Source organism: Sorex araneus, chromosome 4 (genome assembly GCF_027595985.1).
Source record: "Sorex araneus isolate mSorAra2 chromosome 4, mSorAra2.pri, whole genome shotgun sequence".
Classification (NCBI taxonomy): domain Eukaryota; kingdom Metazoa; phylum Chordata; class Mammalia; order Eulipotyphla; family Soricidae; genus Sorex; species Sorex araneus.
The window spans coordinates 148,001,923-148,025,848 of NC_073305.1; the positions used below are offsets into that span (position 1 = coordinate 148,001,923).

Below are 23,926 nucleotides of genomic sequence, written 5' to 3' on the forward strand. Positions count from 1 at the left end.
AATTCCTGAACACAAATCCAGGAGTAAGCCCTGAGCATCCATGGGTGGGTGTGGACCAGAAACAAAACAAAAATAAAAAGTGAAAAGATGATACTTGGATGCACCATACTGTACTGGATTATACTTTTTAAAAGTTTTTGTTTCTCCAAAAGATTCTACCTGGTTCTGGATAATGTAAATGTTTATCTGTTGTGTATTCTAAGCACTTACATATTTTCATTATTTAATAGTTGAATGCTAGTGTAGATACTATATTCTATATATTGGTTGATATGATAGTCTATGGGAAGCAAGATAAAAGTTTAATAGTCATTTTATATAAATTTGATGTCTCTTTGACCAAAAAAAAGCAAGTAAAATTAGTACCTGAATAAAATAATTGTATAACTTGGGAATTTTATAGGAGGTGAATAAGGAGATTCAGACTTTTTCTTCATTTCACTCAGGATTGAATCCGAAAGACATAAAAGAAATAATATTACTTGGAAAGTGATCCTGAGCGTTTCAAATTTGTGCTTAGTGTGGTAAAAATTAGCCACCCCTCTGAAAAATTTTGGAACACTAATGATCTAGGAAGGTGGATTTAGTGATTCCCATTCAATGTTACTCTGTCCTCTGGAATTTTTCTTTTCCTCTGCAAGAACAGAACCTTCCTTTTTCTTACCTCTACCCTAAGAAAGTGAGATAATTGATAGAATGAGATTGCCTTCTCATAGCTAATCCTATAATAAACAGTGCCATCTACTGACTAAGGCATATTATTGACTATCCCTCAAAAGTAGTAAATATTCATAAATCCTGCCGTGATAGTTTACAGAGTATGTTTATATGAGTCACATGTTATAGATACTTACTTGGAGCTACGGGGAATGTAGGTAACATCTATGTTTTTTTTTTTAATTGAATCATTGTGAGATACGGTTACAAAGCTTTCATGATTGAATTTCAGTCGTACAATGATCAAACACCCATCCCTCCACCAGTGTACATTTTGCACCATCATTATCCCAGTATCCCTCCCATCACCCCCACCTCACCCCACCCCCTGCCTCTATGACAGGCACTTTCCTTTCTTTCTTTTGGTTGATTTTTATTATTGTTTTTTATTTCTACAGATGAGAAGGCTGAGATCTGAAAAAGATCAATTGATTTGCCCCAGATTTTGACATAGTATTTTTCATTGTGCACCACTGTGAATTGAACGCCGAGAATGAAAGAAAATTTAGCACTGCAGAGATGGAAATTAATCTGCAGTGTTGTCCGTCCACTGGGATAAACATCTGACAGAAATGTTTAATGACAAATATATAAAATAAATATACAAAGCAAGTTGGAAACTGCTGCTGTGAAATTTCGAGAGAGGATCAACACAGGATCAAGTAAAAATAAAATAATAAAAACATACTAAGTTAAATAAAGGAAGGAATACTACGTTAAAACTATTTTATTTGTTTCTTTTAAAAGAGGCACAACTACTGTTGATTGTTACAAAAGTTTCATTTCTAGTCACAAAAGTATGATGTATAAAATGGATCCATTTAGTTTTGAAACCTATGCTATCTTAAAGTCCTATTATTTACCATATATTGATGAATTAAAGTAAGTATAGGCATATAGTTTTTACTTACGGCATCTTAGAAAAATAGAGTCAATCCCACAAAAATGCTTCCATTTTTTATTACAAAAAAAATCACTCACAATTTATTCATATCTGGACCCAAGAAATTTCTATTTCTCTATGTGGTAGCACATAATTATTACATTCAAAACAAATCATTGTTCTGTGTCTCACAGAATTTTATTGCTCTTTCACATACATACAAGGGGCTGAATGCTATGGAATGAAGTAAAGAGGAAAATACTATCTCTCATTCAAGGGAATTTGTCAGATTATTATAGTAGACCCAGTAATTTTGCTATTATTAGGTTTATATCAATTTTAATAAGAATATGTAAAATAATATGTAATAATATGTAAAATTATATGTAATAATATGTCTATAAGTTTGTATATAGCAAAAACTTATTATATCTTTATATAACATTTAAAAAATTAACCCAAATTAAGAAATTGTAGGTTAACCAGAAGTCATATTAGAAAATTATTCTTCCAATAATAGTACTTTATTTTTCATATGATTCTTCAAAATGATTCTTCCAATAATAGTACTTTATCATGATATAATGTTTCACTTTTTAAACTTAAAAGAAACTAACAACACTGAACCCTAAGTATTTTTTTAATTTGAGAACATATAAGTATAGTTTTCAAAAAACGAATTTCCTTTGTTACCCATACACTGTTTTATAGGTCAGTACATTTTCTATTGGTCCTAAATCTCCCCAAAGATGCAGTCCTAATAGCAAAATTAAAGCACCAGGGAAAAGTGCTTTCTTGGAGCTTTTACTGTAAAATGGTCTTGGAGACATTATATTTGGGACTAAAGACAGGGTTCTGGGATAAGCGCATATAACAAATCTCTGTAAATACACATTTTTTGCACAGGATTATAATAGAACTCAAAAAATGCTGAGTGCAGACATTGGAGCAAATCCTGAAACCACACAATTCTTCAACAGAATACACAGATACTTGTTCTCTGTACATGTCATTGAGATTTGGATAAGATTTCAACATAATTCACACTAAGCAAACTTAGATTCTAGGATCTTATTTAATGGCCCCTCCCTTTCCACTATTTGATCTTAGAAAGACTTGGAAAGCTTGTCTCCAACTTCATTTCCTGTTCTCAGAATTAAGTTTTATGGTCTATTTGCCACCATACCTTTTATATTTTGCCGTGTGACCTGTTCTAAAACCCCACATTAGCAGAAGTTTTACCACCATTTCGATGATATTAATTCTTAGGTGATAGGTGAAATAATACAGTAATCAGCATATTAAATTATTGTCTCATTTTTAAGCACAAGTAGCTTTTAAGGGAATTTTTAAAATATAGATGTTGTCTCACAATTTTCTCTAACAACAGAGTATTTGCCATTTATAGAACATAAAGTCAGGGTAATGAAATCTTTTTTGAAATACAAAAGATACTGAACTATAAGTACAGCAGTTTTTCTGATTTTCAAAATTGAGCTCTAATTTTTGAAAATAGTATATAGAAACTGATCATATTATAAAAACTTCTAGAAGAGTGTGCCTATAATATTGTGGAAAGAGTGGCAATATCGTGAATTTCATACATCAAAATAAGCCACACTCTTTCATGACTTGTAAAAGTCATAATGATAATGAGAAGGACATTTTTCTCATTTAATTGTTATCATACCTAATCTGTAATTAATTTTTTTAAGAGTTCATGCCTTTTATTAACTCATACAGGTAAAGTATTTGTCTTCTGGTTTGTTAAAACAGTACGTCAGACAACATTTGCCACAGTCATGTCTGTCAAAGTGGCTGGCCATAAACACTCCAGCACCACATTCATCTGAAGGGCATTCCCTGTGAAGGCAGCTGATTTTGCCATTCTCATCCATCTTGTAGTATTTCAGGACAGCCAGTTTAACCTTCTTTCTCTTATGTTTATTCATCTTGGGAGTGGTGCAAGACTTCTTCTTCCTTTTCTTTGCACCACCTCGAAGTCTCAAAACGAGATGAAGAGTGGACTCCCTTTGGATGTTGTAGTCAGACAAAGCACATCCATCTTCAAGTTGTTTACCAGCAAAAATCAATCTCTGTTGATCGGGTTGAATTCCTTCTTTATCCTGGAACTTGGCCTTGACATTTTCTATCGTATCCGAGGGTTCGACCTCCAGAGTGATAGTCTTCCCCGAAAGGGTTTTCACAAACATCTACATCTTGGCAGTGGGCCCACCACGGATGGCGGCTCGGAAAGCCTAATCTGTGATTCTTACTAAACAATGTGGCAAACCTGAAATTTTACAGCTTCACACATGTGAAATTCACAGGTGTATTTCACAAGTTTACACATGTGAAAATTCTGAGAGATAGGGTTTTTAGTGTGCTTGTTCATCAAACAAATCCTCTGTAAATTGTCCAAGATATATATAAATTTGTAGGAATAGAAAGTAGATGTGTGGTTATCTTGAACTAGTGGTGGAGGTAGGCTTAAAAATGACAAATAAGGAATACTGTTTTTTTGTGTGTTTTTTTTAATTAAAAAAATTTATTAGTTAATCACCATGGGGTACAGTTTCAAACTTATGAACTTTCGTGTTTGAATTTCAGTCATACAGTGATTGTTTACCCTTCCCTCTACCAGTGTCCATTCTCCTACACCAATGTTTCCAATATCCCTCCCACCACCCCCACCCCATGCCCACCACCCCACTTTGCCTCTCAGCAGGGCGTTCCCTTTTGTTCTCTCTCCATTTGTGTATTGTAGTTTGCAATAGAGGTATTGAGTGGCCATCGTGTCTGGTATATAGTCTACTTTTGGCACACATCTTTCAACTCGAATGGGTCCTCCCAACATCCTTTACTTGGTGTTCCCTTCTCTATCTCAGCTGCTGTTTCCCCCAGCATGTGAGGCTGATTTCCAAGCGTGGAGCAGACCTCCTGGTCCTTATCTCTATATTATTCTTGGGTGTTTGTCTCCCATTCTGTTTTTTTATAAGGGAATACTGTTTTTTTTTGACACAATGAAAATGTTCTAATGACTCAAATTAGAAAATGCCTTAAATTTTCTAATAACTTTATAAGAAATACATTACAAACAGTAGGTGGACATAATAGTAATAAATGAAAAAATAATTTTACTTAGTTTCCATAGTGATGTGGATAATTACAACATTGACCATTATCTTGAGAAATAAACTACCTAGAATTTTCTTGGAAATATTTATCACAACTTACTTGACAGTGACCCTAATAGTTTTTCTTGAAAAATATTCACACTAACATTTTGATCATTCAGAGAGTCATCATATCACATGGTATATAGTATGAAAATTTTGTCCTGAGATTAAGGGTATTTTAAGTGTGAATTTTTTCATCTATATTTCCATACTCAATTTTAAAAGACAGGTTTGAAAACATGGCTGCATTTTCTATAATATAAATTTGTCTTCACTTTCTGATAATGAGTTGTCCCATGCACTTTGTATTTATTTGAAACTCTATTTAATAAATATTTTTAGTACTTTTAGGAAGTTATGTTTTAAAGAGGTTAAAATTAAACATAACAGTGAGATACAACATCATTTACATGGCTGTGATAATAAATACAGAGAGCAAGAAGTATTAAAAAGAATATGGTAAAATCATAATCCTAATACATTCTTAGTGGAGAAGTAAAATGGTGTAGCCACATTGGAAAACAGTCTGGTAATTCTCCAAACCATTAAACAAAATTACCTTACCATCACCAATTCCATTTACATACATATGTTACATATGTACATATATAACCAAAATAATTCACATGGACATGAAAATATATATTAATATTCATAGAAGCATTATTCATATTAGCCCCAGAGTGGAAATAAACTGCTAAACAAATGGATCAATAAAAATGACATGTGGTTATGAAAGCTATGTAGAATATTTGTTGGAAAAATAGTTTTAAAAAATGGAGTCTATACATTTTTTAAATAACTTTATTGTTTTTTCTTTTTGGGTCACACCCGGCAATGCACAGGGGTTACTCCTGGCTCATGCGCTCAGGAATTACTCCTGGCAGTGCTCAGGGGACCATATGGGATTCTGGGAATCGAACCCGGGTCGGCCGCGTGCCAGGCAAACGCCCTACCGATGTGCTATTGCTCCAGCCCCTAAATAACTTTAAAGAATGAAGTAACACACATATGCTATCGTGGGGATCAACCTAAGAATGTTATGCTAAGTAAAAGAGGCCTGTTACAAAAAATTTTAAAAAAACCTATTGCATTAAGTCATTGATATGAAATGTCCTGAAAAAAATAAGTTTATAGAAATAGAATGTAGATATATGGTTATCTTGAACGAGTGGTGGAGGCAGGCTTACAAATGACAGATAAGGAATACTGTTGTTTTGACACAAAGAAAATGTTCTAAAATTCACTGGTGATGAATGCCAGCCTTTGACTACACTGTCAATGAATTGGATACCTTAAATAGGAGATCTGTATGGTTTATTATTATGTCCTTATAGGAATTAATTAAAGATAACTAGAATAATTTGTCATGCGGAGCAATAGGAAAAAGGCGCATTCGCAATTAAAGCTCATGAATAAATGAATAAAATCTTAAAGGAGCATAGGTAATCAATCAATTGCTACAGTCATAAAACAGATAACCAATAAGCAATAATTTGTAAAGGACCCACATATGGAAAGAAGTCCAAGTTCTCAGAACTTACAATTTATTTATGCAGTGATTTAAAGAAAAATTGCACCAGAATTCTAATGGATTATCATAACTGAAAAAACTATAAATTTATTACTGAAACAAGATTTATTAAACCAAAAGGTAGATATAATCACTGAAAAATATAGTAACTTGGAATCATTCTTCACATGTGAACTAATTTTTTCTTGATTTAAAACAATATCTATTGTGAGATGCAGAATTTAGAGCATCTTGAATTTGATTCCTCTATAACTTACTATCTGACCTCATGTTGTTCACCCATCTTAGTCTCAATCTGACTAAAGTAATATGTACTTTATAAATTGTGTAACAAACAGAAAAGTTCTTGGCATACAATATGAAACAAATTTGTGTTTTTATTACTCATTTTTACAAAATCAGATGCAGGCAGTCATAGCTTGAGGAATCTTTCCTCTGGCAGTAGATCGCAAGCCAACATAGAAAAAAGCAAGCACAAATATTTGCTCACAAGATTGAAACTCTATTGTCCAGCTGCTGTACGTGAAAAACAATGAAAATCTATTAAAAATCCTCTTTATTTGCAAATTATAAAGTATTATATCCAGTAAATAACCATACCACTCTAACACTGGAGAACCATAAACCAGAGCCATAAAAAATTTCAGAATTTCATATCTATGTGGATTAAGTGAAATTTGCACAAATATTTCTCTATTTGCTGTGTACTCTGATGTAATCCTTTCTTCTGGTCTAATTTTATCTCAGGTAATTTTGTTTCAAGTCATCAACATGTATTGGATTTTTTTTCTCTATTCATAAGTTTAAGTGTTAAACGAAAATACAACAAAATTTCTATTGTACCCTGGGAATAACTGATATGCGTGTCTTTCAAGTTTCTAAATTTCAAATAGAAACAATGTGCAAAAAAAAGCACATGATTCCACTAGACAATAAAGTATTTCAAGAATATATTGATTCCTGCTTTGCAAAATAGCTTAACTGGATATTGGACTAGAAAGTTTTTATTACTACTAAATAAATTTTTAACTCACTTTTTACATATATACTTTCTGAATGCCACAGAAGAAGGAATATCTACTAATGCAGAGAGGAACAGTTTCAAAATATTTATAAAGCGTCGAGTGTTGAACTGTTGTTTTTTTTGTTTAACTGTTGCTTGACAGATTTTAAGCCGTATTTTATTTTGCTATCCATGTTACACTGTTATTATTTCCCTTAAGTGAAATCTTGAGTCAATTATAACCAAAATAATAAGTTACTACAGTTTACAAAGTACTGCAACTTGCAGCAAACTATTAAGATTTAATTTCTGCATTTTTAACCTGATCTTATTCTATAATGATATAGAAAAGAAAAGAAAATGCAAGCAACTTTCCTGTATTCTATAAACCTATTGTTTATTTGGGAATAATAAAATATAACAAATAAGTTTAAAGAAAAACAATATAAAAGGCAATTTCAGTACTGATAAGATGTAAGGAAAATTAAATATATACTAACTAGGCTAAGAATGACAATGAATGAATTGTTAAAAAGGTGGTTCCAGAAAGAGACTGTGAGACAATAATTTGAAGCAGAGATTAGATGATAAGGGGAGCCATCTAGTTAAATCTAGATGACAAATATTCAGATTTTCTTACATTAAAATTTCTAATTATTCATAACTGTGAATCAGGAAATGACTTTCTCAGAAGCAGGGACTATGCCATATCTATCAATCTTTGTAATTGTAGATTCTTTCCAAGGCTACGGTATACAGCTCAATTTCAATACGTTTATTGAAACAAACCTCCCCAAGGCTTAGGTGTGCCTGATTCGTCTTTTCATCTAATCTCTGCTTCAAGTCTTTATCTCAGTCTCTTTCTGGGACCACCTTTTTGTCATTCTTGGCCTAGTTAGTACCTATTTAATTTTTGTTGCATTTTATCAGTACTGAAAATTGCCTTTTATTTTATTTTTCTTTACACTTATTTGTTATATTTCATTATTCCCAAATAAATTAAAAGGCTCATGGAATACAGGAAAGTTACTTTCATTTTCTTTTTTATATCATTATAGAAAATCAATATAAATACATATGCCTCTCGGAGAGCCCAGCAAGCTACTGAGAGTATCCCACCTGCATGGCAGAGCCTGGCAAGCTCCCCATGGCATATTCAATATGCCAAAAACAGTAACAATAACAGGTCTCGTTCCCCTGATCCTGAAAGAGCCTCCAATCATTGGGAAAGACAAGTAAGGAGAGTCTGCTAAAATCTCAGGGCTGGGACGAATGGAGACATTACTTGTGCCAGCTCAAGTAAATTGGTGAACAACGGAATGACAGTGATACAGTGATATCATTATAGAATAAGATCAAAATCATGCTAGCTTCTCCAGAAAAATCTACCAAGTGAAGAGCTACATATTTTTTGAATAAGAATATGGTTGCTTGAAATAAGGCATAAAACTGCAAAAATAAAATATTTCCCCCCTTACCCCCTTTTGTTACACTTTAGGTTTTCTGAGAAGTAGACTTTGTGTTTGAACAGTTTTCCAGGCAATGTCCTTGGGATCAATACTTGTGGAGGGGCAAGGGCACCACATTGTTCAAGAGAAAAACTAAGCTGTGGTGAGTATTACATCATTGGGCATCTTCACAGGGAATGTTGGGAGCTGAAATGGCTCAAAAGGTTTTCAGAATTGCATTCAAGTGGTTCTATGTTTATGCATCCATCAGTGATTGTAAATTATGCACTGAGAGTATGACCTCCGCAAAGAGGGTATCTGTTGATATGGAGATTTTGGAAGGGACTTGAGACTAAAAGAGTTGTCTGGGCAGTGACTCATTTTGCTTCTTTTATTGCTTCATGCATACATCCAGCAAGTATGAATCTAAATTTTCTATGCATTTACTCATTCTCAGGTTCTATGAATTTACCAATGAAAAAGTAAAGTTCTTGCTCTCAGTGTTCTATAAAGGAAATGTTCTAAAAAGGAAAGATAGATAATAAATGCTTACAGATAATAAGAAATTAAAAGTGTTTAAAATACAATATCTTGGGCTAAAGTAAAAAAGAAGTATTTTGGCTGACATCCTAAGGAGGAATCCCATGTTCATATATAGTGACAAAGAGCATACCGAGTGGTGGTAGTGCCTTAGAATATTCATATAGTAAAAGGAGTCCAGAGGAAGAAGTTTGAATATTATGATATCAGTAAATAGGTGGAGGCTGATTTACGGACTATATTATGGTATTCAAAATTTGGAGACAATCTTTCAGATGTTTTCTGAATTCCTGCCCCGTTTTTCTTTTTTTTTTTTTTTAATTTTTATTAAATCACCATGTGGAAAGTTACAAAGTTCTCAGGTTTATATGTCAGTTATACAATATTCAAACACCCATCCCTTCACCAGTGCCCATATTCCACCACCAGAAACCCCAGTATACCCCCCGCCCCCACCCCCTGCCCCCTACTGTTTAACTAATGAATTTCACTTCATTTTTTCTTTACCTTGATTACATTCCATAATTCAACACAAAACTCACTATAGTTGACATAACTCTCTCTCTCTCTTTTTTTTTCTCTTTTTCCTTTTCCCTTTTTTTTTTTTTCTTTTTCCCCCTCATCCCCCTTCCTGCGCCTCATAGTATGGTGTACGCCACGCCACGTCGGCCAGCGTGGGGCTTTTGCTTAGTTCACAGTCCAGAGGTGGCTGCTACATTAAAAACCTTCAATATTTTCAACAAAAACTTACTGTTATTATTTGGAGTTTCCCCCCCAAGTCAGACCTGTTCAAATGGAACTGATTCACATTGCTGAACAATTATAAATGTTAAGTCGCGCGGACGCTGCTGCGTCCGCGCGGTTTTGGATTTCTGTATAAAGTCCAGGGAGAATTCTGCCAGAAATTACATAGCCCAGCTCACAGTCCCAGTGCATTGCTGTAAGAAGTCTCTGAATTCAAAGTCTTTAGGCGCAGAGGGTCCGATTCGCGCTCAGCGGCTCCGGGTTTATCTGGGCCGAGGGCGTGCCGGTTACGCCCCCTTCCCATGAGTTCCTGGGAGCCCCCAAAGTAAAATCCGAATACCTGTGGGTCTGGAATCAGAAGATGGCGCCTGCCACATGGTGCCGCCAGCCCGCCGCTTTCCATGCAGGAAGACAGGGTGGGGAGGAAAAAAAAAATCCACCCCCAGCAGCACCGAGTTGTAGCCCAGTTTGGTGTCCCAATGCATTGCTCTCGGGTGCTGCGCTGGATGCCTGAATGTGTTACATCTTTGGAGTCAAAGTCTTTAGGCGCAGAGGGTCCGATTCGCGCTCAGCGGCTCCGGGTTTATCTGGGCTGCCCCGTTTTTCTTATAAATAATATTTATATTGATTATTCCTTGTATTCATATGTTGTCCATGGACTTACTTGATTGTTTACAAGCAAGGAGTAAGATAAGCCTCTGTAACCAATGATTGTAATTTTAGTTCACAGTTGAAGTCTCCCAGATGTTTGCTCTGATTTTCACTGTCTGGAAGAATTTTAGATGCATTTGCTTGCTAAATTAATATTTTACATCCCATTTCCCTTGGAAGATTTCTGTCGTCTTGCTTGCTTTAAAATATCATTAGTATTGGTTATTAAAGATTGACCTAAAAATTAGTCTGGTTCATAGCACCCATAAAATTGGTCACAGTAGCAGGACAACTGTTCAAATCAAACAAAACAAAATGGCCATGTTCTGTACTCTAATGAGAATGGTACAGATCACACTCTCTCTCTCTTTCTCTCTCTCTCTCTCTTTCTCTCTCTCTCTCTCTGTTCTTTGAAGTAGTCATGTGTCTTTATCATAAATTTCCACTTAACATATGTAAATTCTTAATTATCACAAAAGGAAACAAGCAAATAATATCAATATTGTAACCTTCAACTTGTATCAAGAATAGAAGATAAAGGTAAGACTTAGATTAGGTGTCCACAGGAGTCCAAGGAAGCAAATGCATTGAATTGCATAATCATATACCTTGTACTCCAAACTTCACAGTTCAATAAGAGGAAATACATGCAACCTCAGCCAAAGCAGCTTCTCTTGTATCTGAATCACACTTACATGTCCAAATTATCCTGATCAGCACCAGAAAATGATCCTGGTGCAATATAACTCCTCATATTTTTCTCAGGGATTCAAAATATATATCATTTCCAGTGAAGTTTGAAATTATTCTTGTTTAGACACTAGGAAATGGAGACACATCCCCTGCTCATGGATAGGTCGGATTAATATGATCAAAATGGCAATACTGCCCAAAATACTATACAGATTTAGTGAGGTCCCTATTAGCATACCCATGACATTTTTCAAAGAAATAGGCAAAACACTCCTGAAATTCATATGGAAAAATAAACCCCCACAAATAACTAAAGCAATCCTTGAGAAAAAGAAGATGGGTGGCATCACCTTCCCCAACTTAAAACTGTACTACAAAGCAGTAGCAATTAAAACAGCATGGTATTGAGCTAGAAACAGACCCGTAGACCAATGGAACAGAGTTAAATATCCTGTCACAGACTATCAAATATACGATCACTTAACCTTTGATAAAGGAGCAAGAAGTGTGAAGTGGAGCAAGAAGTCTCTTCAACAAGTGGTGCTGGGAAAACTGTAAATCTACCTGCAGAAATATGAACTCTGACCTCTGTCTAATGCTAGGTACAAAAGTCAGATCAAAGTGGATTTAAAATGTCAATATCAGATCTGAACCCATAAGGTACATGTAGGAAAATGTAGGCAGAACCCTCCATGGCATTAAAGCTAAAAGGATCTTTTTTTTTTTTTTATTGAATCACCATGTGGAAAGTTACAAAGCTTTCAGGCTTAAGTCTCAGTTACACAATGCTCGAACACCCATCCCTTCACCAGTGCACATATTCCACCACCAAAAACCACAGTAAACTTCCCCCTCCACTCCCCTCCCCAGTCCCTTAGCCCCCCAACCCGCCTGTGTAGCTGGTAAATTTCACTTTAGTTTCTCTTTACTTTGATTATATTCAAACAAAAAACTTACTATTATTGTTTGAAGCTAAAAGGATCTTTAAGAATGAAACACCACTGGGGTGCCAGGTGCCGGCTCAGGCAGCGGGGCACATTCCCGAGGGGTCGCACCTGGAGATCTGGGGTCGCCCACCACTGGGCCTCAGAGCTGATGCCAGCCGCGCCATGAGCCTGCTGAGCAGCCGGTCCTCGGAGCCACTGCAGGCCGGTGGGGCCAGGATGAAGAAGCCCCCGGAAGAAGAGCCAGAATGAGAAGTACCGGCTAAAGTACCTGCGGCTGAGCAAGGCGGCCAAGGCCATGGTGTTTGAAAATGCTGCTATCTCTGATGAAACTGCTCATCTTGAGGAAAAAATTATTAAAGCAAAAGAAGAAAGGAGGTACCTGCTGAAGAAGCTGCTGCAGTTTCAGGCTCTCAGTGAAGGGGGGACGTGCAGCCGGCAGCTTTGCCCCACAGCTCCAGTCTGCCCCTGGCTTACAGTGTGGCCAGTATAGTATGAACTTACAGGGAGCTGGGCCCATTGCAGGGTCCAGCACTGGGGCAGAGGAACCATTTGGGAAGAAATCCAGAAAGGAGAAAAAAGAAAAAGGCAAAGAGAACAACAAACTGGAAGGTAGCCTGGGGAGAGGATGTCAGTTGTCCTGGTGGCTCAAGGACTAATACCAAGCACCTGGTCCTCCCTGGTGGCCACACGTGGCCACTGATGAACCGCAGCTCTCACCCGTCCCTAAGCAGCCCCGCCCTCCCGAGATGCAAGTGTGTGGAGGAATCCCACAGGGGCTGGGAGCAGCCAGGCCTCCTGCTCCTTCGGGGACCTTTACCCAGTCTTTCCTAGGGCAGGGGAATGGGCTCGGTGGCCTTCTGAGCACACTGTTGTTGGCACAGGACGTTCCCAATCGTATCGACGAAGTCAGGCCTTGCAAAGGGGAAGGCTCTTAAGCCCAGAGCACTAACATGAATTGCTTCCTGCTTGGTGGGTGGCAGAGAACCATCCTGGGAACTTGGGAGCGCGAGTGGATCCATCCAGGATTGGCTGCTAGCATTCACTGTAAATTCTTCCCTTCCCCTCAGCATTGGGGGGAAAAGGGCTCAAAGTGGGTGACCCCAGATTTGTGTTTCAGTTCTGAAGAAATCATCCAAGAAAAAGAAACGGGAGGCAGGTGCTCGCAAGCTGGTCCAGCCCATTGCCCTGGATCCCTAGGGACGGCCTGTGCTCCCGATAGGACTGGGGCGGGGGGTCCTAACAGTATATAGCCTGGGGGAGGTGAATGAGACCGGGAGAACCAGGCACGGGAGGGGCTCAGGCTTCCCTCCCGCCCGGCAGCAGCCCTGGGCTGAGCCAGACTAGCCGGTGTCTGCACCACAGTCTCTGCTTTCTCCGTGTGGGGTCCACACCCTTCTGGGGCCTTAAAGTGGTCTCAGGGACACTGGACTGCCCACTGCTCCTGGGAGCTCATCCTGGGCTGGGGGAATCGTTTCCAGATCATCACCAACCGGCCTGGCTTCCATGGTGAGAATGCCATCTACCCGGTGGGCTACTGCAGCAACGCGGATCTATGCCAGTAGCAAGTAGCCTGACCGGAAGTGTCTCTACACCTGCCAGATCAAGGACGGGGGGGGGAGGCGTGCAGCCTCAGGTAACTGTCATCCTTGTGAGTACCTTAACGTATTCCTCACTTGCTACTCCTCCTTCAGCGACAGGCTCGCAAGACTGTTAGAAAGCTTGACTCGTAAGAGTCCAGTGAAGACACAGCCACCGAGGAAAATGGACAGTAGTAAAATGCCCTCTGGAAAGTTTGGAATTCTAGAAGAAAAAAAAAACGACATGTAATGTTGTTTTTAAAATGTATTTTTATATTTAAAATATGCACATACACACAAAATAAACTAATCCTGTTTGAGGTGATATAAGCACCATAAAACTGGAAATTACTTGAACTTTACATGGACCTAGTCAAGGAATTAGGTTGACAAAACAGCATCAGTAATAAAGAACTTTGTGATGGGGGGGCCACACCCAGGTGATGCTCAGGGCTTACTCCTGGCCCTATGCTCAGGGATCATTCTGCCAGGGCTCGGAGGACCATTATGTGATGCTGAGGATTCAAATTGGGTTAGCCGTGTACAAGACAAGCGCCCGACCCACTGGACTATTGCTCTAGCCGCCAATAATAAAATATTCTTAGCAAAACTTAAAAAAATAAAGAAATGCCACTGACCAAGCAAGTGGAAATAAACATAAACAAATAGGACTATATTAAACTAAGAAACTTATGCACCTCAAAAGAAACAGTGACCAAAATACAGAGAAAGCCCACAGAATGGGAATGAATATATACCCAATGCCCATCTGATGAGGGACTAATATCCAGGATATACAAGAAACTAGTGGAATTGTACAATAAAAGAACATCCAACCTTATCAAAAAAATGGGGAGAAGAAATGAACAGAAGCTTCCTCAAGAAAGAAATACAAGTAGCCACAAGGCACATGAAAAAATGCTCTACATCAGGGCCGGAGCGATAGCACAGCGGGTAGGGCATTTGCCTTGCACGCGGCTGACCCGGGTTCGATCCCCAGCATCCCATATGGTCCCCCAAGCACCGCCAGGAGTAATTCCTGAGTGCAAAGCCAGGAGTAACCCCTGAGCATCGCTGGGTGTGACCCAAAAAGCAAAAAAAAAAAAAAAAAGAAAAGAAAAAATGCTCTACATCGCTAATCATTAAGGAGATGCAAATCTAAACAACAATGATATATCATCTCACACCACAGAGACTGGCACACATTCAAAAGAAGAAAAGCAACCAGTGAGGCCATGGATGTGGGGAGAAACGGACGCTCTTTCACTGTTGGTGGGAATGCCGACTGGTCGAGCCATTTTGGAAAACAATGTGGTCATTCCTTCAAAAACTAGAAATTGAGCTTCTATATGACCCCGCAATACCACTTCGGGGAATATATCCCGAGGGTGCAAAAATGCACAGTAGAAATGACACCTGCACCTGTATGTTCATTGTAGCACTTTCACAATAGTCAGAATCTGGAAACAACCCAAGTGTCCAAGAATAGATGACTGGTTAAAGAAACTTTGGTACATCTACACATTGGAGTATTATGAAGCTGTTAGGAAAGATAAAGTAATGAAATTTGCTTGTATGTGGATGGACATAGAGGATATCATGCTAAGCAAAATGAGTCAGAAAGGGACAGACATGGGATGACTGTACTTATTTGTGGAATATAAAATAACACTATGAGACTGACACTCAAGGAAAGTAGACACATGGGCCAGGAATATTACTCCAAAGTTGGAAGCCTGTCTCATGAACTGGGGGATATGGCAGCTGGAATAGAGAGGGGATCACTCAGTCAATGATGGTTGGAGGAATCCTTCAGGATGGAACATGAGTGCTGAAAGTAGGTAAACTACCAAATGTGATAGCCTCACAGTATCTATATTACAACCATAATGCCCCAAACTAGAGAGAGAGTATGGGGTAAATTGTCTGCCATAGAGGCAGGGGAAGTGTTGGGATGGGGTGGGGACATTGGTGGTGGAGCATGTGTACTGGTGGAGAGATGGGTGTTCGATCATTGTATGACTGAAACTCAAACATGAAAGTTTTGTAACTATCTTATGGTAATTCAGCAAAAAATAATAAGTTAGTAAAAATAATAAAATAAAGTAAAGAAAAATAAAGTTATTCTTATTTAACAGAAATAAGGAAATAAAAAATGAGGAAATATACTGCAAGTGATTTGACTGAATAAGAAATCAGAGAATAAAAATTTATTTTCAACTAATATTTCTTACCCTGTAGATAGTTTGGGAGTACACTGAATTTATTATCTTAGCAATCTCTCTAATATAAAGAAAAGTACAGAAAACCAATCTGATTTTGAGGCACTCTCTGATACTCCCTTTAGGAGGATAGTGCAGGGTATTAATCAGGACACATGTATAGACTGGAATCGTTTAGGTAGCCACTTTACAAATAGCCTTCTAACTGCTGACATTCGTATTTTGTTTTTCCCTTTACTACAAGAAAGAAAAATCATAAAAAATGAAAAAAGATGCCACCCATACACTGCAAAAAATTAATGATTGAGCTGGATGACATTTATCTTTATGTCTATGGATTCCTTTGTATAATTTTCCCATTTCAGAGTAATTGAAATAAAAACTATACTCCACAATTTCAGTTGCTAAATTCTATCATCTGGTCTAGGATGAGCCAAATTCCTGTGTTAAAAGATTCATTTAAAAATGTAGAAGAAATAAACAAGGATATTCTTTTGGTGCTTAGTCTATGCAATATAAAATTTATCAAATATCAAGAATTCTTTGCAAATATCTAAAATTATTCCTTTTATTTCATATGGTCCACTAAGAAAAGAATTATTAGAAAGACACTGAAGATAACTAAATCATAAGGACTGCTTAGCAAACTTTGGGAAACATAATGACTTAATCTTTGGTTCTAGATCTCAAGGACCACTTCTTTTCATTTTGTTTTGAAGCCACACTCGGCAGTGCTCAGAGATTACTCTTGGCTCTTTGCTTAAAAATCACTCCTAGGGGCCTCAAATGACCATATGAGGTGTCATGGATGGAACCAGAGTCAGTTACATGCAAAGCAAGCACCATACGTACTGTACTGAGAACTGCAATAAGACAGATTCAATCACTCTCTTTACTTGTCTTTTTCTAAAGATAAATGCACATTTTCACAAGCATCAACCACTGTGAGGAGGTATGAGGCACAGAGAGTAAGGATCCATATAATAAAGGGATGGAGGTGGAACTATAATGACCATCTTAGAAAGATAATCTAGAAAAGGAACAAAGATAAAAGGAACACCCCCAAAACTTCACTAGGAAGAAACCCAGATGGGCCTGTTAAAATTTGAGTTCCAACAGTGCTCATGATAGATGATAACATAAGAACTAAGGCAGGGAAAAAGAGATGGAATGAGGAAAACCAGAAAAAAGAGACAGGGGAAAGATGAGTAATTGGAAATGTCAGGATTTTCAAAGGATGATGGTTTGCAACTCAAAGCACTATTGTAAATCCTTGGCATACAACTATTTCAAAGAAACAAAAGTAAATACAAATGATATATCTATTGTTCTTCTAAATAAAACATTGAGCATGGCTGTGCCATGGAAAATTCTGGAAATTTATTCTGGTAACACTTTAATAATATAGCCTCAAACTATTTTTCCCTTTTATATGTTTTACAATCTAAAACTTAGTACTTTAACTGGGTTCATGGCTAAAATAAAGACTAAGTCACTTAGTAAAATGTTTTTTTTTTTCCATTACTACAGAGTTAATTAAAAGATGACCCATCTTCAGTTCTCCTCAAGGGCAGATAACACATGGGATACATTTGCAAACTCTTCCTCCAAAGCCACTAACGCATTCATGTGCTATCAGTCACTTCATCCTGACCCAGAACTCCTGAGAGTTTTGTTTCTATTAGCTATCATAGTCTGTTATTTACTAAAATAATGGATTATATTTTTTATTTGCTTTATATTATTTTAAGAGTAGTTAATCTAATTTGATATCTTCTTTTAATCTTTTTTGTTCCTATTTTTATATGCGAACTATATTAGTAGTTTGTTTAGCATTATTGCTCTTTTCCTAAGGATTAAAATAGATAGAATAATACAAAATTCATCAGCAGCAATTAGACTGTTCTTAAGAAAACCATGCTCAGTAATATACAAAATACTATGTAGAAGTTTAAAAGAGTGAGGCAGCTGCATCTAAAGAGTTAATAAATGATAATTAGAGTTAAAAGAAAATTTAGAGCATTCACAATAATATATATTTTATGTAAAACAAAAAACCAAAGTAAAATTACATATGCATGCATTAAAAAGGGACTATAAAAAGAAACTGAATTGTAGGCATCTGAGAGAGGACTAGATTGGACAAGGTCAAAAACATACAGCAACTTTCTAGTGTCAATTCATTTTTAATAGGAATTTATTGTGTGCATGCTTTAAATCTTAAAAGAATCATTATCCGAAAGCTAGAAAAAAATCCACTGAAATAAATTTAAAATGAGAGTAGTTTACTTCCTTGTTACAAATTCCGATTTGATGATGTTCAATGGTCAAATCCCTCACTTAAATAGATATTCTAGCATTTAGTAGATTGCCTTGTTGAAGATGAAGTCAGTGCTCCAAAGATCAAAATTAATTTAAGTTCTAATTATTTAGTTAATAATTGTGTTTTGCACTATTCTAAACGATTGAGGCTATATATTGCAAAGGGAAAAAAAGGGGTCTTCTTAGCAAGTAATCCATAGAAATAAATGGTAAATTCCTACTGAACTGTTTCTATGTCATAAGGCATTCTAATATGTATTTTGAATACATGAATCTTATTTGATTATCTTGACAATCTACTAAAGCATGTCAGATGTTCTCAGTCATTTCTAAATTTTAAAAGAAGCTGGAAGAATGTCTAACAAGAGATTCTTATGCATTTAATAAACATCACTTCTGTTTATTTTAAAAAGTTGTCCTGAGGTAACATTGTAGCAGAACATTGTACATGTTTTAGGAGTACAGACTCAGAATTCTTCAAATGTATAGTCAGTGAAGCAAACACCCCCACTTGTCAAAGCACAAACAGCAAAAGCAGAGGTTAAATAATTCAACAACTATACAGCAAAATCAGCTTGAGTTCCTAAAATTTTAGTCTTAAATGAGGTGGTGGCAAACGCATCTTTGGAACTAGACATAGCTGTGGGTGGGAGGAGTTACATCTTCACAAACTTCTTCCCCTGGGATTACACCCAGAAGTGTCCAGTGTCCCCTGGGATTACGCCCAGCAGTATCCAGAGGATCATGCAGTCTTGGCATCAAACCTGGGTCTTCCCCATCCAAAACATGTCTTTAGTCTTTTGTGCCATATCTATGGCTTTCTAGACACATTTTTAAATGTTTTCAATATATTTTTGCTGAAGTACCATTAATATATAACATTTAACAAATTTCAGAAGTACAGTCCTACACTTCAAAAAATGTCCATATGGCATCATAGGCAGTACCAAATGCCAACTAGCCATTAATCTAATCAGTCACTTTTCATTCCTGTCTTCTTTTCCCTTCTGATAACCACTATCCTGTTGGGAGAATCTGAGTACTGTGTGTTTTGTTGTTGTTGTTGTTTTATTGAATCACCATGTGGAAAGTTACAAAGCATTCAAGCTTAAGTCTCAGTTATACTATTATGGAACACCTATCCCTTCACCAGTGCACATATTCCACCACCAAGAACCCCAATATACCTCTACTCCAACCCCCAACCCACCCACCCCCACCTGTGTAGCTGATAATTTTCACTTTACTTTCTCTTTACTTTGATTACATTCAATATTTCCACAAAAAACTCACTATTATTGTTTGGAGTTTCCCCCCCAAAATCAGACCTGCTGAAAAGGAAGCATTTGATAATTTCTTTTCCATTGCTGAGAATGAAGAGATATTGTAGGGATCCATTTTACCTTACTGATCTTATCCTGTCACTATTTGTTTATCACTAGCTAACCCCATGCCACACCTAGCAAAGGTTGCCACTCCAAATCTTACTGATCTTATCCTATCAGCATTTGTTTATTACTAGCTAAAGCCCGTGCCACACCCTGCATTTCTATTGGGGGTCCCGGCGTGCATAATATACCACCTCCTCCCAGCAGGGAGGTATAAAATACTGTAACTGCCATAGAATAAATGCCTTTTCTCTCTCCTCCGGGCTCTGCGTCTGTTCATTCAGCTGCATCCCCTTCTCAGCCCCACGAAGGGTTCTCCCTGCTGAACAGAACGAGACCTCCACATCGACCTCCACAAGATATGAGGTTTTTGGATTTCTGTATTTTAGTATTTTACTAAGTAGGTTCAGGGAAATTTTTGCCAGAAATGGCATCATTGCAAGCTCGTACCTCTCTTTAGTGGTCCTTATAAGATGGCAGTCGCCACGCCTTCCCCCCCCAGAAAGGAAAAGCTGAGAGAGAAAAACCTTTCCCCTCCTGGGGTGGCATGGAGCCGTGGCTTAGTTCACAGTCTAGAGACATTTCTGCAAGAAACTGCTGGTACCAAAAGTAGTTTAGCTGGCCTCCGGGATCCTGGTCATCCAGCAACGGAGAGGCTGCACATGTGTGGCACTCGGGTCACATCTTGGCAGAGAAAGTCGCCGGTAATGCCCCAAGAGTACTGGTTTTTGATGAGTTTAGTTTGTTTGTTTTACATTCTATACCCGTGAAAACATACTGTTTCTTTATTCCAGTTTATTTGACTTAGTATAACACTTTTCAGCTCAATCTATGCTAATGCAAATGACAAAATTTTCTTTTCTAATAATTGAGTTACTATCACATTGTACATATGAAGTGTCTTCCTTTTAAAATTTTTTTATCTATTATAATATAGACAAAAGCCGCAACTGTTGATACAATTGTAGAGTTGAAATTTATTAGGTAACACGCTCCAATTTTAAAACCAGTAAATATTTTTAAAAATCCATTTTTTATGTGGAAATTGTTATCTGTGATCATGGATTGTTAAATCTTTGTCTAAGAATTTATTAAACTATCACTACTTGAACCATTTGCCCTTTTGCTTTTGTTTGTTGTGTTTAGTTGGCTTCTATGTTACTTTCCTCTGTGATTTGGTGTGCTTCGACTGGAATTTCAGTACTGAGGAACGAGGAGGCATCCAGAGATTTAAGAGTCTATGATCTGGGCCAATGAGTTGACATGATGGTGGGAAGTGGGTGTGGCTGCCAGGGCTTCTAGAAGTATGGGGGTGGTGGGATGCTGCCTATCCCCATTTGGAGAACCACAGAGTTCTAACCCTGGGAACCTGGGTCACTGGGTCACTGTCATCCCATTGCTCATCTATTTGCTCGAGCGGGCACCAGTAACGTCTCTCATTGAGAAACTTATTGTTACTGTTTTTGGCATATCCAATACGCACGGGTAGCTTGCCAGGCTCTGCCGAGCAGGCTCCATACTCTCGGTAGCTTGCCGGGCTCTCCCACAGAGAATATTCATCAAGTGAATCAGTGGAGTTGAGCCCTTGGTGTGACTGCAGCAATAAGGTGTGGGTGTAGCTGCTGGGACTTTGGCAGGGCTAGTACTCAGCCTGCTTGCCTACCAAGGGTGCCCTGTAATTTTCAGCCCAGGGAGGGACTGTTGCTTTCATGGATTGTGTAGCTGCTTGGCATGCATCTCCTTGGAGATTTGGTAGGGAAACAGCAGAGAAGGGCTGGTGGGCTAGTCAACATGGGGGTGGCTATGGGGAGGTGGCCTATATGTCTTCTTTGTCCAATAACATCATCCTTGGGAATTTTGTTTTCCCCACACATTAGCTATTGTGAATAATGCCAAAATGAATGTAGCATATGTAATTTTGAATTAGAGCTTCCATATTCATTGGATCTATACCTAGAAGTGGAGTTGTTAGTTAGTAATCCTATCTTTAATCTGTTAGTTCTATTTTAAATTTTTTAATAAAATTCTTTTTTTGTGGTAGCTACACCAATTTATAGTCTTACAATTGTGTACATGAGTTCCTTTTTCTCCATATTATAAAAACACTTTTTTCCCAGATATATTTGCATTCAAGTGTTAATAAATGTTAAACTTGAACAAATAATTTATCTAGTCATTAAGTTTACTTCATTGAAAACATAATAGTGATTACTATGATAGTATTTGAGAAATAAAACATTTATAACACAGTACTTGCAATGAGACTGGGACTGGAGCAATAGCACAGCAGGTAGGGTGTTTGCCTCACACGAGGCCTACCTGGGTTAGATTCTTCCATCCTATCCAAGAGCCCGGCAAGCTACTGAGAGTATCCCACCCACAAGATAGAGCCTGGCAAGCTACCTGTGGTGTATTCAATATGCCAAAAACAGTAACAACAAGTCTCACAATGGAGGCATTACTGGTGCCTGCTCAAGCAAATTGATGAACAATGGGACTACAGTGGCTACAGTGTGGTTCTAGCAATGAGATAGATGTTTAATAAAGGTAATTGCTATTGGTCATACCACACTATTAACAAGTCTTTATAAAGTAGTAAAATCTCACCTTTCTTGGACTTTTTATATCTTCCTTAACCTGAAATGCTCTTTTTCTACTACATATTTCATGAGTAAAATATAGTATCAATATAATTCAGATCCTACTTAACCTGAGACCTTGAAATTCCTCTGTGAATTTCTGAGATTACATTGTCAAACTAAAAACAATATGTTCGAATATCACTTTAGACAGTTTAAGATTCTAAATCAAAACCGTTACTCATCCCATGGAAAGTATCTTTGGTAAAAGTTATGTATTATATGACACATGTATTATATTACCCTATGATGTAATTGACATTTTCTTATTTTTATTGGTTTCAGCCTGACCTTTTATAAAATTGTTCACTTTATTTCATTAATTTCTTTGGAAGATAATGTAGTCTGAGGGCCAGACTTGAAGCCAAATAAGGTCAGAGTTGCAATCCAAGCTCTAAAACTGAGTCTCACTGTGGTTTGAAAAAATTAATCGTTCTAATATTTGTATTCAAAGAGTGAACCAAATTTAATAAAAATCTTAGTGACATTCTGAGAATAGATGTAAATTAAATTAGTTCTTACATTCATTTACATACATTAGGTAATATTTAATACTATATTTCCAAGAAGTGAGCAGAATTATGGATGAACAACTATCTTGAAATAACTGGCTAGTCTTACTGTCAATAAAAGAAAAATTATTTACTTAATAAGAATAAATTTTTCTCTAGAAATGTATGGCAGTAATATATATGGGTTACATTATGTAGCAAATAAAATCATAAAATAGAGCAGTAGTAGATAAAGATCCACACCAATCTTAATTATGACTGTTTTTAAAATAATTTTAATTAATTTGTTAACTTAAGATAATTATAATTTAAATTTAGCTGATGTCCTAATTGACTGTGTACTTTGCTTTTAGCAACAGTGTCACATGGAGTTTCAGTAAAATTTAAGAAAACCTGGAAGACAAATGATGCTCTTAATTTTGCAGGCAGTAAAAGAACATAATCACATATATTAATAGGCTAAAATCACAATTTTTATTTCTTAAGTGTATAGACATTACATTTCATCTGATAAATTAAAAAGTTACAGATATACACAGAATACATAAAATAAATTTAATCATATTAATAAAATACATACATACATACATACATATGTGTATATATGCATATATGTATAACTATCATTGTCATCCCATTGATCATCGATTTTCTCAAGTGGGCACCAGTAACGTCTCCATACGTCCTAGCCCTTTCAGGGTAAGGGGAATGAGACCCACCATTGTTACTGTATTTGGCATATCGAATACGCCGAGAGCTTGCCAAGCTCTGCCAATATATATGTATATGTATACATATATATATATGTTTTGATATGTTTTGGGATTTTACCTGGCAGTGCTCAAGATTTGCTCCTGACTCTGTGCTCAGAGATCACTCCTGGAGGCCCAGGACTATATTTAGTGGAGGGGATGGAACTCGGGTCAT

At 37.0% G+C, this 23,926-nt stretch overlaps 2 pseudogenes; one reads left to right on the forward strand and one right to left on the reverse strand.

Moving 5' to 3' along the window:
• Positions 1-3,318: 3,318 nt before the first annotated feature.
• LOC101557542 (ubiquitin-40S ribosomal protein S27a-like) lies at positions 3,319-3,819 on the reverse strand (annotated as a pseudogene).
• Positions 3,820-12,501: 8,682 nt separating this feature from the next.
• On the forward strand, positions 12,502-21,092 carry LOC101557271 (transforming growth factor beta regulator 1-like; annotated as a pseudogene).
• Positions 21,093-23,926: the final 2,834 nt, after the last annotated feature.